Source organism: Coregonus lavaretus, assembly GCF_964263955.1.
Source record: "Coregonus lavaretus genome assembly, chromosome: 31".
Taxonomy (NCBI): domain Eukaryota; kingdom Metazoa; phylum Chordata; class Actinopteri; order Salmoniformes; family Salmonidae; genus Coregonus; species Coregonus lavaretus.
This window is the reverse complement of record NC_140018.1, coordinates 14,793,578-14,811,750: the sequence shown is the minus strand read 5'-3', so window position 1 is coordinate 14,811,750 and position 18,173 is coordinate 14,793,578.

Below are 18,173 nucleotides of genomic sequence, written 5' to 3'. Positions count from 1 at the left end.
AGCCTACGCGTCTCCAGTTCTGCCTCTAGCTTACGCGTCTCCTGTTCTGCCTCTAGCTTACGCGTCTCCTGTTCTGCCTCTAGCTTACGCGTCTCCTGTTCTGCCTCTAGCTTACGCGTCTCCTGTTCTGCCTCTAGCTTACGTGTCTCCTGTTCTGCCTCTAGTTCCATTTTACGCATCTCCAGCTTGTCTTGCCTGATTTGTGCCCGCTCTTCCGCCTCCATTTGGAGCCGTGTCGAGCGGACATCCATCCTAGCATCACTGTCGGACAGTGGGGAGAGTGGGTCAAAACGGGGCAATGTGGCTGGAGCCTTAGCCTCGTCCTCAGACACCGACGGGCTTACAGGAGCAGCAACCACATCCCCTACAGGAGCAGCAGGGTCAGGCGGCGGTAATTCAAGCACTCGCTCGTTCAATAATATCTCTAACACTGCTTTCCTAACTTCTGCTTTCACTAAAACCCTTGATATGGGTACAGAAAAGTGGTCAGCCAAAGCCTGTAGATCCACTCTACGGCAATTCTCAAAAACCTCCCACGTAGGGTTTTCCAAAAATGCATCCAACTCAAAAGTAGCCATCCTAAACTAGCAACACGAGCCGTCGAATACTGAACACAAAAAAAACAGGTAGTTACAGCTGCCAAGCTCAACACTGAACCAGACACTAACTAATTTGCATGAGTAGCATGGGTATCAATGAGATAGATCCCGGACGAGCCCCCACATTATGTTACGAACCCCGTGGCTTTAAACGTCTAGGGTGGATGGAGAAGAGACCCGTAACATAATTCATGCAAATTATAAGCGTGACATGGAACAGTGAGAACAAAAACTACACAACAACCATAAACTACCGTCAAACATAAAAGGTTTATTGCTGAACACACGGTAAAGGTTTGGGAAAAAGGGCTGAGCAGGACCCAAGAAATGAAACAATAGTGTAAAAAAAAACTAAACTGATCTTGCCTGCCTCAAGAACCGCTAAGCTACTGCTAATCATACAAAAGTACAGTGGGTGGTCCGCTCAGGTCTAACTAGTGTTTTTAGATAGATTTCTTCCTACGGGTAATGTACGCCCAAGGGCCACTTGCTTAAACTCCCCTTTTCCCAGAAACACACAAAGTTACCAAACAGAGTAACCAGCAAATGAGTGAGTACACAAAACACAGGACACCACAGTATCCATACTCACATACGAAAAGTAGTCTAACAAAGTTACCAAACAGAGTAACCAGCAACTTAGTGAGTAAACAAAACACAGGACACCACAGTATCCATACTCACATACGGAAATAGTCTCTAACAACAAACACAACTGACCGGCTTTTAAACAATGGGATGTGTGATTGAAAAACCAGCAACAGGTGGTGCAATGCAGAGGAATGTTCACTGATTGGTCCACCTTAGCAAGCAGCAGCCACCTCAACGACCACCAATCAGGAACATACAGGACACCTGTGATTAGGGCAGAAGGAGAGGAAAAACACAAAAAGACACAGGATACCTGTATCCGTAACACCCAGTGTAAAGGTGACACATTTACACCTGATGTCCCTCTTTCATCCTCCCTCCATCCTTCTCCCCCTCTCCTTCTTTCCAACCCAACAACTACACACACACACACACAGACATGCATGCACAACATCCACATGTAACAACATACACACACACTGAATTATGTAATCTTATAATAATATGCAATTAAAATTCAGGTCAGTTGTTATTGCTATTACTACATTTTGACTCAATAGCTTTGAAGCCAAATAGTAAGTTATTGTAGTGCAGAATCACCTCACCTCAAGTGGAAGAGATCAACTGTCTCCTCCAATCACAGACGCAGAGCTTACCCATCAGAGCAAATCACAGTGTTCATTTCATGATCTATCAGTCTAATAGGGGAAGGGGTTAACCGTCAGAGCCAATCAGCTGTGCCACTGCTGATGCGACGGACAGGTGGCCGGCAGCGTCTTTACGGTCTGAATGTGTTCCTGCCGAGTGTGTGAACATGTGTGACATTTAGCGAGCGTGGCTCTCGAACAGTGGCGTGTATTCATGGATGCCAAGGGAAGCCAGGCTTCAACCAAAAAATTTACCAAGACAAAAACATATACAATAATGTATCTTTCGTCTCTCTGTGCTTCATAATTGTTCTTCAATTCAAAAAGGGCTGAATGTATCACACAGGAGAAAGCATCCGAGCTAGCGAAACAGTGCCCCTCTGTCCCTGTATGTGTAGCCCATCTATCTGATGCTGTCTGGTCAAAAGGAGTATGATATTGTTGCCGCCCGTAGCAAGCATTTGGCCTCCCTTGATAAAAAATATATACAATAATAGCCAATCAGCGTTGAGCTAAGCTGAGTGAGCTCAACTGTAAATGCTCCTGGTGCACCCAAAAAAAGTGTCAAGGGAAGCCAGTTTGGATTTGGCTGCACACCAATCACATCACATCAAGCCAAACGTCATTTGTGTTGTTGTCCTCTAGCTAGCTAAAATTGTCTCTTTCCTATACTAGCCATGGATGAAGATTTGGACTTTTACTTAGTTCTCCGTACTGGCCAATGATTATAACAGCGATTCTGATCCAACCATAAATTCATACATTGTGCCTCTGGCCTGAGAAGATGGAAGTTCAATATTTAGCTAGATGTATTAACCTAATGTTAACTAGCTGGCTAATTGTTGCCCATGAAAGGAAGTTAGGCTAGCGAGCAAGCATTTTAGCCAGGTAGCCTACTTGAAAGAGAGTAGGATGGTATTGGCATTTCTCTACAAGTAGGGTGAGTCAACATGTTTTTTCTACTTACGCACACACACTCACACAGAAATCAGCACCATGGACAGCCACATGATATTTAGCTTACGTTGATTGGACTAAATTGTTTTTGGAATCTTTTAGTTGTCACTGTATTAGACTAAGCATAGGTGATTTGATGATGTTGACATGTTGAAGTTGAAATGGTGCTGGAATAGTGGAGGCAGCTCCTGTTTTCTTTGCGACTTGCGGTAACTCTACGGTGTTCTAAATCAATAGTTGTTTAGTAGTCCGAAAATGTCGGAAACGTTAACTTACTTGACCATGCTGTAGGTCATGTAACTGTTTGTTACATGCAATATGCTTTGTGGACTTCACCGGACAGATGCTGCTCTCCGGTTTTGTGATGAAACAAAGTTGTGGTTTAATTTATTCTGCAACTGTGTCTTCTTATTGTCTCGGCCTTAGGCCTATACAGTGCTGTGAAAAAGTGTTTGCTCCCTTTGTAATATTCTATACTTTTGCATATTTTTAATAGTGAATGTTATCAGATCTTCAACCAAAACCTAATATTAGATAAAGGGAACCTGAGTGAACAAATATCACAACAATTACATATTATTTCATTTATTTCAGAAACAAAGTTATGCAACACCCAATGCCCCTGTGTGAAAAAGTAATTGCCCCCTTACACTCAATAACTGGTTGTGCCACCTTTAGCTGCAATGACTCCAACCAAACGCTTCCTGTAATTGTTGATCAGTCTCTCATGTCGCTGTGGAGGAATTTTGGCCCACTCTTCCATGCAGAACTGCTTTAACTCAGCGACATTTGTGGGTTTTCAAGCATGAACTGCTCGTTTCAAGTCCTGCCACAACATCTCAATTGGGATTAGGTCTGGACTTTGACTAGGCCATTCCAAAACTTCACATTTGTTACTTTTTAACCATTTTCATGTAGATCTTATTGTGTGTTTTGGATCATTGTCTTGCTGCATGACCCAGCTGTGCTTCAGCTTCAGCTCACAGATGGATGGCCTGACATTCTCCTGTAGAATTCTCTGATACAGAGCAGAATTCATGGTTCCTTCTATTAAGGCAAGTCGTCCAGGTCCTTAGGCAGCAAAGCATCCCCAAACCATCACACTACCACCACCATGCTTGACTGTTGGTATAAGGTTCTTACTGTGGAATGCAGTGTTTGGTTTTTGCCAGGCATAATGGGACCCATGTGGTCCAAAAAGTTATACTTTTGACCAATCTGTACATAGAACATTCTTCCAAGAGTCTTGATGATCATCCAGGTGCTTCCAGGTGCTTTTTGGCAAACTTGGGTTAACTGCTTGAAAACCCACAAATGTCACTGAGTTAAAGCAATTCTGCATGCAAGATTGGGCCAGAATTCCTCCACAGCGATATGAGGGACTGATCAACAACTACAAGAAGCATTTGGTTGCAGTCATTGCAGCTAAAGGTGGCACAACCAGTTATTGAGTGTAAGAGGGCAATTACTTTTTCACACAGGGGAATTGGGTGTTGCATAACTTTGTTAATTAAATAAATAAAATAAGTATAATTTAAAAAATAATTGTAAACTCAGGTTCCCTTTATCTAATATTAGGTTTTGGTTGAAGATCTGATAACATTCAGTATCAAAAATATGTTAAAGTCAGAAAGGGGGCAAATACTTTTTCACAGCACTATATATCACAGTGGCAAGGCATATGAACTAACAAGTTATAGAGCAAACAACACAATTATCACAACACATAGGTTGTAATATGGCTTTTTTCCCCTTGCTTGGCTTCCCCAGTAATTTAAAAACGCACCGCTACTGCTCTCGAATGCAGCCTGCCTGCCTCCCTGAGCAACAAGAGTGAACTCAACAGACAATATCACACAGAGCTGAGGAGAGGATGGAGGTGAGGATGAGGAGGGGAAGGAGGGAGACTCAAAATATCTTCCTTTCCACACATACAACCTCTCACGTAGTATTTCCATGTATCGAACATGAAAGACAGTACAGGTGTGCCAGTGTAGGTCAAGGTAGAAAAAACACGTGTTTATCCCCTCCCTCCCTGAGTTTCCTCCAACAGTGTTTTCTGTTAAATACGGCTCACTTCAGCCTCAGTGTGTCAGGCCAGTGAAGACAAGGTGGCCATGTTTCTCCTTCAACAAACTGACAGAGATCACACTAGAACTGTCACAGCATTCTAGAACACTTGAGAACAGAACAGGCTGTGAGACCGAACCAAACCAAACCCTTATTTACTTCAAAACTCCCTCTGTCACCAAAACTGTGAAATAACTGTTTGATACTGTTTGATATTCTGTGACTGAAATGCTCACGCACGTCTTGGGATGTTGTTGAAACAGCCACAGCCGACCGAGTCTACTTATCACACCTCTAAGTGACACTGATAACTGGTGTTGAAGTAACAACTTTGAAGCATCATCATAACAATCAATCAATCAATCAAATGTATTTATAAAGCCCTTTTTGTATTTATAAAGCCCCTTTCACAAAGTGCTATACAGAAACCCAGCCTAAAACCCCAAACAGGAAGCAATGCAGATGTAGAAGCACGGTGGCTAGGAAAATCTCCCTAGAAAGGCAGGAACCTAGGAAGAAACCTAGAGAGGAACCAGGCTCAGTGTGGCCAGTCCTCCGGATAATAGCAAAGTTTCTGGTTGGCACAGATCTAAGATCAGCTTAGCCTCACTAAATGTTAAACTATAATTAACTACTCTTCAGGATTAGAGAAAGACCATGTTCCAAACTCTCAAGCATTCCCCCTTCATCTCCTTTATCATCTCCTTCTCCTTTGTCATCTCCTTCATCTTCTCCTTTGTCATCTCCTTCATCATCTCCTTGTCTCCTCTCCTTCACCACAGCTGGTCAGAAAGGAGAAGATGTGTTGCAGAAAGCCCTCCCAGCCATCACTATGACTGATCCAGTCCCACTAGATCAGTGGAGATGAGGAGAGAGAAAGTCCTGTTGGAGTGGTGTGGTGGCTGAGTCAGTTGTATGGTGAGAGGGGCTGGAGTAAAGGAGAGGAGGAGAGGAGAAGGGAGGATGGGAGCAGAGGAGTAAGGAGGAGAGGGGAGTAGGAGAGGAGAGGAGAGGAAAAAATGGGAGAGGAGAGCAGAAGAGAAGAGAGGAAAAGAAGGGAGAGGGGAGGGGAGGGGAGGGGAGGAAAGGAAAGGAGAGAGAGGAGAGGAGAGGAAAGAAGAGAGGAGGGGATGAGAGAATAAATATTGCCTAGTCATTGTGGCTGTGGGGACTCTGTCGCCTCCTGCTGCAAATGCAGGCTTCCATCGTCATCACAGGCTGAGTAAGATGAAGCTGATGTGATACAAGCACATTCTCTCCACAAACAGAACCCCAACCACAGGATATACAGCATACTGGAGGCACAAGTATCCACTGCATATGTAGTTCCCTAGAATCCCATTGGACTGGGTTAGTATACGGTAGAGAGTGGAGTACCACATGTGTTTGGTCTGGGTTCTGTGTAGGCTGTGCCGGTTAGTTCAAAGCTGATCTGACAGCATAACCAATTAGTGGGCAGTCCACACAGCCCACATCTAAAAGAAAGGGGACAGAGGACTTAATTGGCCAGATACTTTTTAATAATGCAGCCCACACACAGGCACATACACACACACACTCACAAACATACACACACAGACACACACATGCACTCTCCAACCACTCAAACACTTCACTTCCCAAGTGGCTATCAGGTTGCCTCTCATTTCATTTCTATTTTCTTTAGTTTTTTCATCCCTTCTTTCCCGGGAGGAGATGAAGTGAGGGACGCTGGGCTGAGTTATGTAATAGAAGGAGGACAGGTATTTTTAGGATGTACATTCCCCAGTTCCAAACGGATTCCCCTATCTTTGTTTCATCACAGTGGGCAAATACTCAGAGTGTGTCAGATCAGATCATGTTTAATCGTTTTTAAATAGTTGTTTAAAAAAAATCTATCAGCTTGGTACTGTAGATTATCATTGCTGAGGAAATGTGTTCGGCCTGCATCCTCAATTCTTGTGATGTGTCATGACCACTTAAAGTTGGGATAATCCTAGAGAAGCGTCTTCTCGTGTTCACACAGTTTTGAGCTATAGTTCGAATCAGAGTTTGAATATTTGCTACATTGTATTGTTTTAATTTGGTAATGTTGGTTTCACATTACCAAATGTCAAACTAACTAAAACTCCTAAACAAAACCATGTGTCCATGCATGTCATTTGTTTATTAGACAAAAATGCTCATGTTAAATCATCTATGATTATCATGAAGCATCACTTGTGTGTCCCAATCTTCATATTACTTTCGCTTTGGTCTTCCAACAACATGCGTGAGGAAACAGCGCAATAGCCGCTCTAACTGAGACGTGAATAGGCTATGTTCAGTATCCTATATCCCCGGAACTTTCCCTGTCTCCCCTAATCTGCATCGGATGAGCTCATAAATGCAATGCTGCTACTCACAGAATGTTTCAGTGATATTAAGTTATGATGCTGCTTGCTGCAGTTCATCAAATGTTCGCAGTCAAACAACCAATAATTCTGTGCGACTCTGGTTGTTTTCCTGTGTTTGGTCCGGACTGCATTCTCTCCTGCAGCGAACTGCACCATGGTACGAATTTAAATACAAGTCTTTGAGTATGAGTGTGAATTTAGTTTGTGTGCAGGTGTTGTATGGGTGTGTTTGCATGTGATCAAGGAAGCGTGTGCTGTGTATATTAATGTGTGTGTGTGTGTGTTATGCGAGACCACCCTTTTTGACCACGGTGAGTTGTTTAGTGCGCTCCCAAGTGTGGATAGAGTGTTCACACCAGTCCAAACGGAACGAACTAATGCCATGTCCACAAGATGCACATGCGTTTTGCCGTATGTTGTTTTTGCCAGATGTCTAGCCCGCATTTTCCCTACTTGATGCACATGTGCTTCGCAAGGCTGCAGAACGGTTTGCAGCATGGATAAAATAATGTTTGCCCTGTTCGACCAAAACTAATAATTAGAACAGATTAAAGTTATTCTCCTATCGACCTACTGGTTTCATAGGCTGGCAGAGCTACCAACAGACGGGCGCATTACAACAATTAATCTAGTTTGTTTCTATTTTTCTGTCACATTCATCTCTAGCAACATCAATAAATTGGACTGGTTGTTCCCGTATAGAGTACTGATTTCAAATCATGATGGCATGCAAAATTACGCACAGAACAGTTGTGTGTATTAATTTTGCACACCATTCTGTTGGCTGGTTTGCACTACCCAAGTGTATTAATGATGAATTGTCCCAGTGTCATTCTTACCGGAGACAAATTTCCAGTCATTCAGTCGGTATCTTCTCATCTCTTACTACAGTAGCCGTCATGACTACCTATGCATGTGTTTATAATAATAATATGCCATTTAGCAGACGCTTTTATCCAAAGCGACTTACAGTCATGCGTGCATACATTTTTTTGTGTATGGGTGGTCCCGGGGTTCGAACCCACTACCCTGGCGTTACAAGCGCGGTGCTCTACCAGCTGAGCTACAGAGGACCATGCAAGCGTGTGTATGCATGAATGAGTGATTGGGTTTTGTTATGTAAGTATATTGGTGTCTGTGAGTGTTCACATGCTTTGTGATTTTGTGTGTGTGTGTGTGCCGGGCGGAGTGGCCATCTGGCATTTCAGTCAAATGCCTGATGGGCTGGTCCGTTTGTAGCCAAGTGGGCCTGTCTAACTTGTTTTTTAAAAATCATTATTTTGCTAAAAACATGTGCCGGTGTTTTAGAAATGCCAGGACCAATTTCTGGTCACAGTCCGCCCCTGTGTGTGTGTGTGTGTGTGTGTGTGTGTGTGTGTGTGTGTGATGCATGTCGAGCAGCCTGACACCTCTGCTCAAACCCATGAATATATTCATTGTACTGCAGAGCAGTGGAGCGGAGACAGGGACCAGCTCTACCCAGGTGTGTGTGTGTTTGTGTGTGTATAGTCTGACAGAATGCACTGCTTCTCACTACTGCCCTGCAGCCAGAAAGATACTGAGAGACAGAGAGGGAGAGAAAAACACCTAGAGAAAGAGAAGGAGAGGGAGAGGAGGGGGATTGGATTTGGGGAGCAAGTGAAAAAGAGAATCTAAAAGATGGACACGGGAAGAGAGAGAGAGGAAGGGAGAGGGGAAGATTGGATAGGAGGAAAAGGAGATGGAGAGCTGTGTGTACAGCTGTGTGCATGTGTGAGAGCTGTGTGTACAGCTGTGTGCATGTGTGAGAGCTGTGTGTACAGCTGTGTGCATCTGTGAGAGCTGTGTGTACAGCTATGTGCATGTGTGAGAGCTGTGTGTACAGCTGTATGCATGTGTGAGAGCTGTGTGTATAGCTGTGTGCATGTGTGAGAGCTGTGTGTATAGCTGTGTGCATGTGTGAGAGCTGTGTGAGGCAGTGGTGGTCGGTGACGTTTAAGATGAGGGAGGGATTTCTTTGGGGGGGCTTATTTCCATTACAGCATATTGGATGACTGTCATTCATATTCCATTCACCCAGCTCAATGTAACATCAATAGGTTTAGGCTACTACAGGAGCCTAAATGAGGTTGCTACAACCTATGAATGAAAGTTTACAACATAGGTGCACAGGTTAAGAGGAAAAATTTGAGTGATCAAGGTGACAGACAGTGATACATTCAATACCGCCTTGCACACTCTTGCCTGCATCTAGCTGATCTGGGGTGTAATCATTAGTCCAACAGTTGCAAACAAGAGTTTCCATTGGACAAATTCGGGTATGTTTATCCCCGTTTCGTTCCGTTTAAGAAACATTTTTCAACAGAATCGTTGGAATGAATACAACCCTGATCACACGCAAACTCAGTTCACTTTCTTAGCAGCCACATACAAACAGCATGATCATTTTGCTTGTTGTAGAATTACTTCTCGCATCTATGTGCTCTCCTCCTCTCACCTTTTCCCTTCGTTTGTGGACTTCAGTGCACAACAACAGCTGTCTGTGACCAGGCAAAAAAAAACGTTACAAGCAAACCTTCATATCATAACCGCTAACCACTACAAACATTGTTGTCACCATATTAGCTAACGTCATAGTCAACATAGCTACTAGAACTAATGTGTTAGTAAACCCGCTACAATCATGCAGTACAGTGTACAGTCAACAAGCAGTTTAGCAGGTGGCAATAAATTAATAAAACCAAAAGCTTACCTCGACTTGGAAGAGTTCCAGTGTTGGATAGCCATAGCCAGCTAGCTAACATAGCATCCCTCTCTGTTTGAGCCAAGTATTTGAGTAGGCTAAACTAGCTAGCTGCATTCGCTAGCTAAGTGAAAGTGAAAAACTAAATACAATGAAATCTCTCTCTCATTTTTTAAGAAATGAATTTGTTCTAAATTGTTCAACTATTGTCTTTCTCTCTCTTTTAGTCAACTATTCACCGCATTTATGCACTGCAGTGCTAGCTAGCAGTGCTATTCTTTCAGTACTATATTCATTATCTGATCCTGTAATTGGGTGGACAACATGTCAGTTCATGCTGCAAGAGCTCTGATAGGTTGGAGGATGTCCTCTGGAAGTTGTCATAATTACTGTGTAAGTCTATGGAAGGGGGTGAGAACCATGAGCCTCCTAGGTTTTGTATTGAAGTCAATGTACCCAGAGGAGGACGGAAACTAGCTGTCCTCCGGCTACACCATGGTGCTACCCTACAGGGTGCTGTTGAGGATACTGTAGACCTTCATTCCAAAACACTGTGTTTTAATAATTTATTTGGTGACGTGAATATATTTAGTATAGATTTATCTAAAAATGATAACTTTTTCAATGTTTCACTATTTTTATTTTTATGAAATTCACTGAGGAGGATGGTCCTCGCCTTCCTCCTCTGAGGAGCCTCCACTGGTGTGTATGTGTGCGACTGTGCGTGCATGTGTATCCAGTCCAACAGAACCGGATGATACTCATGTTCATGAGTTGTGTGTCATACGTCATTGGTGCCGCTTGACTAGTCAGGGAAAGACAGGGATGAGCAGAGCCTATGGGACAGGACCACTTTAGGGGCTCTTATACTCATCCCTGTAGCCAACAGAGCAGAACTAGCCCCAGACAGACAGAGAGAAAGAGGAGAGGGGGAGAGAGAGAGTGGAAGAGAGACCGGGAAAGAGGAAGAGAGTAGAGAGAGGGGAAGAGAGAAAGAGGAGAGAGGGAGAGAGAGAGAGTGGGAGAGACAGGACATGGATGATGATGTATGATCTAGGGATGGTGTGATGCGTCATACATACAACCCATGATTCTCATGTTAAAACTCTCAAATGGCTGCAGTGTGCATTTTTGGATCAGATGTGGGCTTGAATCCTACAAAGTGGTTGACTAACTCCTCTTCATTCACCATTTGATACCCAACCCTCAGCTAACTCTACAATAACACTATTCTACTTCCTCTCCTCTTTCATCTCCCTCCTTCCCTGGGGGAGTGTGGTTCTGGTCAGAAGTGATGTGTTCAGGTATATCAGGCCTGGTTGGATGACCAAGTCGACCTACGTTGGTCCTTTTTTATTCATGAAGCACCATTAGGAAGTCTTGAAGGGCTTCTTTTAAAGTGCTGATTCCAGGTCAAAATGACTAGAGGGGGATAGATGACCGCTGGGACCTAGGTATAGACTGATGGGGGGTTCAAAGGCTTTTGGCCATTCATTAAACTACATCTAGAGAGATGGATGGTTGAATGGATGGATTGATGGCTGAAGGACAAGTGGAATGATTGGACGAACTGATGAAAGATAGAAGATGAAACAGATTGATGAAGGGTAGAGAAGGAGGGAAGGAAGAGTAATATATGTGTTCTGGTCCAGTCCTCTCGTCTCAAATTGGTCCGGTAATTAGGTGCCCAATAGAGTTTTAAACACCTCCACCGTCACCTTGGTCTCAGCTCATCATTATTAATCTCACTGTAGAAATCAATACACACTGAGGAAGATTCGTAAACTGCACAGTTTCTGTGTTGTAAAATGCAAATCAGTTATCACCAGCAATACCCCGCTCTGTCTTTCTTTTTTCTCTCTCTGTTTGTCTAATACTATTACTTTTACTACCTCTCTGTGTCTCTATCTCTCTCTGTCTCTATCTCTCTGTGTCTGTATCTCTCTGTGTCTCTATCGCTCTGTGTCTCTATCTCTCTGTGTCTCTATCTCTCTGTGTCTCTTAGCTCCTACATAAACTCTCTCTCTCTTCTCTCCCTGTCTTCCAGGATCACATTCGTCCACCTGCCCTTCCAGAGTAAATGGCTGTACATCGGCACAGAGAAAGGAAACATCCACATCGTCAACGTAGAGTCGTTCACACTCTCAGGCTACGTCATCATGTGGAACAAAGCCATCGAACTGTGAGTGGAGATTACACTGGTGGAATGGAGATAGCTTTCAAAGAGCATCTTACAGATGTAGGCTCTTAATATGATCACTCTTTTGTTGCTGAGAATTTTCCTGCACCACAGGAAATGCAGATGAGCTTTGTGATTTACATAAATTCACTGAAAACCCACACTAACACACGGTTATATAAACAGTATTGCCCTTTTCTTGTAGCCTACTCAAGCAACATTATGGAATCAATGTTCAAATCCTGTTGCTGCAGGATTATTTTGCTGTGACAATATAGGTCAAATTAAGACAGTACATCTGTAGTCACCTCTAGGCTTCAACCACAACTGGTGGCTTTAGTAACTGCAGATGTGAAGGAGAAAGGAATTGAATCACTAGTTCTGACTCTTAGTTATTAGGCCTCTTCAACACGGGGTTAAAGTATTAAGACACTGTGCTATTCCACAGGGTGTTGCTGTTGACATTTTCCATGTTGTTTCTGCTCTAGAGCTCTTGCATAATTCACTCCTGACATTTGTTGCATTTTCCTCATCCTGTCTCTTCCTGTCTCATAGTGAGGGATGGAACAGGTGTCTCTTAAGATCAGTGTGGCCATGTACAGATATCCTGTGTCAACAGTGCTGAGGGGAGAGGGAGGATGAAAGGAGAGGAGAGGAGAGGGGGAGGGGAGAGGAGACGAGATGGGCGAGAAAAAGAGAGAAAGGGAAGAGAGGATAGGAAAGAGAGCGGGGTTGATAGAGAAGGGTGGGGGTTTAGGAGAGGCGAGGGGGTAGACGAGAGGAAGGAGAGAGGAAGTAGAGAAATAGGTTGGGGTAGACAAAATCAAATCAAATCAAAATGTATTGGTCACATACACATGTTTAGCAGATGTTATTGCGGGTGTAGCGAAATGCTTGTGTTTCTAGCTCCAACAGTGCAGTAATATCTAACAAATTCACAACAATACACACAATACACACTAATCTAAAGTAAAGGAATGGACTTAAGAATATATAAATATTTGGACGAACAATGTCAGAGCGGCATAGACTAAGATACAGTAGAATAGAATAGAATACAGTATATACATATGAGATGAGTAATGCAAAAATATATAAACATTATTAAAGTGACCATTGTTCCATTATTAAAGTGGCCAGTGATTTCAATAGGCAGCAGCAGCCTCTAATGTGCTAGTGATGGCTATTTATCAGTCTGATGGCCTTGAGATAGAAGCTGTTTTTCAGTCTCTCGGTCCCAGCTTTGATGCACCTGTGCTGACCTCGCCTTCTGGATGATAGCGGGGTGAACAGGCAGTGGCTCGGGTGGTTGTTGTCCTTGATGATCTTTTTGGCCTTCCTGTGATATCGGGTGCTGTAGGTGTCCTGGAGGGCAGGTAGTTTACCCCCCCAGTAATGTGTTGGGCATACCGCACCACCCTCTTGAGAGCCCTGCGTTTGCGGGCGGTGCAGTTGCCGTACCAGGTGGTGATACAGCCCGACAGGATGCTCTCAATTGTGCATCTGTAAAAGTTTGTGAGGGTTTTAGGTGCCAAGCCAAATTTCTTCAGCCTCCTGAGGTTGAAGAGGCGCTGTTGCGCCTTCTTCATCACACTGTCTGTGTGGGTGGACCATTTCAGTTTGTCAGTGATGTGTACGCCAAGGAACTTGAAGCTTTCCACCTTCTCCACTGCGGTCCCGTCGATGTGGATAGGGGTGTGCCCCCTCTGCTGTTTCCTGAAGTCCACGTTCAGCTCCTTTGTTTTGTTGACGTTGAGTGAGAGGTTATTTTCCTGGCACCACACTCCCAGGGCCCTCACCTCCTTCCTGTCTCATCATTGTTGGTAATCAGGCCTACTATTGTTGTGTCGTCTGCAAACTTGATGATTGAGTTGGAGGCGTGCGTGGCCACGCAGTCATGGGTGAACAGGGAGTACAGGAGGGCGCTGAGCACGCACCCTTGTGGGGCCCCAGTGTTGAGGATCAGCGAAGTGGAGGTGTTGTTTCCTACCTTCACCACCTGTGGGTGGCCCGTCAGGAAGTCCAGGACCCAGTTGCACAGGGCGGGATTCAGACCCAGGGCCTTGAGCTTAATGATGAGCTTGGAGGGTACTATGGTGTTGAATGCTGAGCTGTAGTCAATGAACACCATTCTTACATAGGTATTCCTCTTGTCCAGATGGGATAGGGCAGTGTGCAGTACGATGGTGATTGCATCGTCTGTGGATCTATTGAGGCTGTAAGCAAATTGAAGTGGGTCTAGGGTGCCAGGTAAGGTAGAGGTGATATGATCCTGGACTAGTCTCTCAAAGCACTTCATGATGACAGAAGTGAGTGCTACGGGTCTATAGTCATTTAGTTTCAGTTACCTTTGCTTTTTTGGGTACAGGAATAATGGTGGACATCTTGAAGCATGTGGGGACAGCAGACTGGGATAGGGAGAGATTGAATATGCCCGTAAACACTCCAGCCAGCTGGTCTGTGCATCCTCTGAGGACACGGCTAGGGATGCCGTCTGGGCCGACAGCCTTGCGAGGGTTAACACGCTTGAATGTCTTACTCACGTCGGCCACGGAGAAGGAGAGCCCACAGTCCTTGGTAGCGGGCCGCGTCGGTGGGACTGTGTTATCCTCAAAGCGGGCGAAGAAGATGTTTAGCTTGTCCGGAAGCAAGACGTTGGTGTCGGCGACGTTGCTGGTTTTCCCTTTGTAGTCCGTGATTGTCTGTAGACCCTGCCACGTACATCTCGTGTCTGAGCTGTTGAAGTGTGACTCCACTTCTCTATACTGACGTTTTTCCTGTTTGATTGCCTTATGGAGGGAATAACTACACTGTTTGTATTCGGACAAGTAGGAGAGAGGTGGAGGAGAGGAGAGTTGGGAATAAGGAAGGAAGTAGTGTGAACGGGTGACAGTATGGGTCTAAGGAGTCATGCCTGCCAGTCCTGAAGCTGCCATGGTATTTCCTGACTAAAGGTGTGTGTGTGTGTGTGTGCCTGTCTGTGTGTGTGTGTGTGGCCCATATCCAGTTCTGATGACAACAGTATATCTGCACACAAAGGCTTTATGATGAGGGAAGAGCGCTTTGGACTTTCTCTCTCCTTCTCTCTCTCCCTTCTCTCTTTTTCTGTCTCATCTTATTGTTGGCTGTGGGATGCAAGGTAGATACCTCTCCTGCCTTTATCTTCTCCTATTGTCCTCTTTGGAGCTGTCATCAGAGAGGGACGTGGAGTGGGCGGCTCAGAGACAATGCGCTTTCTATTTTACACCACCTCAGTACCGCACTGCATAGAGAGAAATACACCCGAGCAGAGCACAGAACATTACAGAGTGGAACAGAACACTGTCAAGAAGATTATCAGGAAGTACTGCAGCACTCAGTACTATAGCAGAACACTGCCGTTCAGTCCAGTACTGTTCTAGTTTAGTAATATGGGGAGAAAAGACCCAAGTACTTCTAGGTAACAGTAAGGTAAACGCTGGAGTTGTGTTCTACTATTACACTAGGCATAGTGAAGAAGAGTGCCCCCAGTTTACTAGACCAAAGAGTATGAGACAGAGCAGTGGTGATAGTGGGACATTACAAAACCAGTCATCACCCTCCCTGTCGTCATCACGTAAACCAATCATCACCCTCCCTGTAGTCATCACGTAAACCAGTCATCACCCTCCCTGTAGTCATCACGTAAACCAGTCATCACCCTCCCTGTAGTCATCACGTAAACCAGTCATCACCCTCCCTGTAGTCATCACGTAAACCAGTCATGACCCTCCCTGTAGTCATCACGTAAACCAGTCATCACCCTCCCTGTATTCATCACGTAAACCAGTCATCACCCTCCCTGTAGTCATCACGTAAACCAGTCATCACCCTCCCTGTAGTCATCACGTAAACCAGTCATCACCCTCCCCATAGTCATCACATAAACCAGTCATCTCCCTGTAGTCATCACGTAAACCAGTCATCACCCTCCCTATAGTCATCACGTAAACCAGTCATCACCCTCCCTGTAGTCATCACGTAAACCAGTCATCACCCTCCCTGTAGTCATCACGTAAACCAGTCATCACCCTCCCTGTAGTCATCACATAAACCAGTCATCACCCTCCCTGTAGTCATCACGTAAACCAGCCATCACCCTCCCTGTAGTCATCACTTAAACCAGTCATCACCCTCCCTGTAGTCATCACGTAAACCAGTCATCACCCTCCCTGTAGTCATCACGTAAACCAGTCATCACCCTCTCTGTAGTCATCACATAAACCAGTCATCACCCTCTCTGTTGTCATCACATAAACCAGTCGTCATCCTCCCTGTAGTCATCACATAAAGCTACACTGTGTGTGTTTGACTTACTTCTGTGTACTGAGCTACTGTACCAGAAACTGCTGATCACACACACACACACACACACACACCGCTTGTCCTGTACGGTCATCACCGAAAGTGAGGCGGCCAGGTCATGTGCGAATGCGAACATGCAGTAAAAGTGTGTGTGTGTGTGTTTGTTATGAGACAAAGTCAGGGATGTGGTCAGTCTGTAAGGGAGAACTACACAAAAGGGTGCTATCTAGAACCTAAAAGGGTTATTTGGCTGTCCCCATAGGATAACTCTTTGAAGAACCCTTTTTGGCTCCAGGTAGAACCCTTTTGTGTTCCATGTAGAAGTGGAGTGTGAGGACTGGTGGGTCAGCTCTGCTACTGCTCTGGGTCCCCTGGAGGACTGGCTGATTAGATCACTGTTTCCCTACGGGCTAAGTTACAAAGGACAGCCTGAGGCCCGCCATGACACACAGTTCATGTGAACACCAGAGGGTGTCCTCGCTTTTTTTCTCGCACCCCTTCCCCCTCTTTATTCTTGTATCTTGCCTCTTGCTGCCCCTGTCTGTCTGTGTGTGTGTGTTCTCTCCCACCCAGCCTGGGCCCTCACTGGGCCTAGAGATCAGGCCCTACTGTACCATCCAGACTTCCAGGCCTGTAGGGTGTGGTGCTCCATGGATAGACCCAGCACTGTAACCTCGCCCGTGGGGAAACAGTGATCTAATCAGCCAGTCCTCCAGGGGATTGATTGGCTCAGAATTACAGGCTGAAAGAAAGAATGAAAACCTTGGGAGGAATGTCACCCTCTCTGATTAATGTCACCCTCTCTGATGAATGTCACCCTCTCTGATGGAAGTCACCCTCTCTGATGAAAGTCACCCTCTCTGATGAATGTCACCCTCTCTGATGAATGTCACCCTCTCTGATGAAAGTCACCCTCTGTGATGAAAGTCACCCTCTCTGATGAAAGTCACCCTCTCTGATGAATGTCACCCTCTCTGATGGAAGTCACTCTCTGTTGAATGTCACCCTCTCTGATGAGTCACCCTCTCTGTTGAATGTCACCCTCTCTGATGAATGTCACCCTCTCTGTTGAATGTCACCCTGTCTGATGAATGTCACCCTCTCTGATGGAAGTCACCCTCTCTGATGAATGTCACCCTGTCTGATGAAAGTCACCCTCTCTGTCGAATGTCACCCTCTCTGATGGATGTCACCCTCTCTGATGGAAGTCACCCTCTCTGATGGAAGTCACCCTCTCTGATGAATCTCACCCTCTCTGATGAATGTCACCCTCTCTGTTGAATGTCACCCTCTCTGATGAATGTCACCCTCTCTGATGAATGTCACCCTCTCTGATGAATGTCACCCTTTCTGATGAATGTCACCTTCTCTGTTGAATGTCACCCTCTCTGATGAATGTCACCCTGTCTGATGAATGTCACCCTCTCTGATGAATGTCACCCTCCTACCATTCTTCTTTCCTCTTTCATCCCTATTTATTTCTGTCCCTTCCCCCTCTCTGTCACCATCTCTCTCTTTCTCCTGTCTGTTGTTAGCACATTGTGATACCTGAACTTACATTATCCAAAGTCCTGTTGGCATGTTGCTGGCTAAGGCCCCAGACTAAGGGGTGTAAATGCCATGTTGCCATATGGGACATTTTCAGGGTGACTGTGTTTCCGCTGTTTCAGTGTTGGATGCTTGTGTTGCCTGTAGATACACCAGATGTTC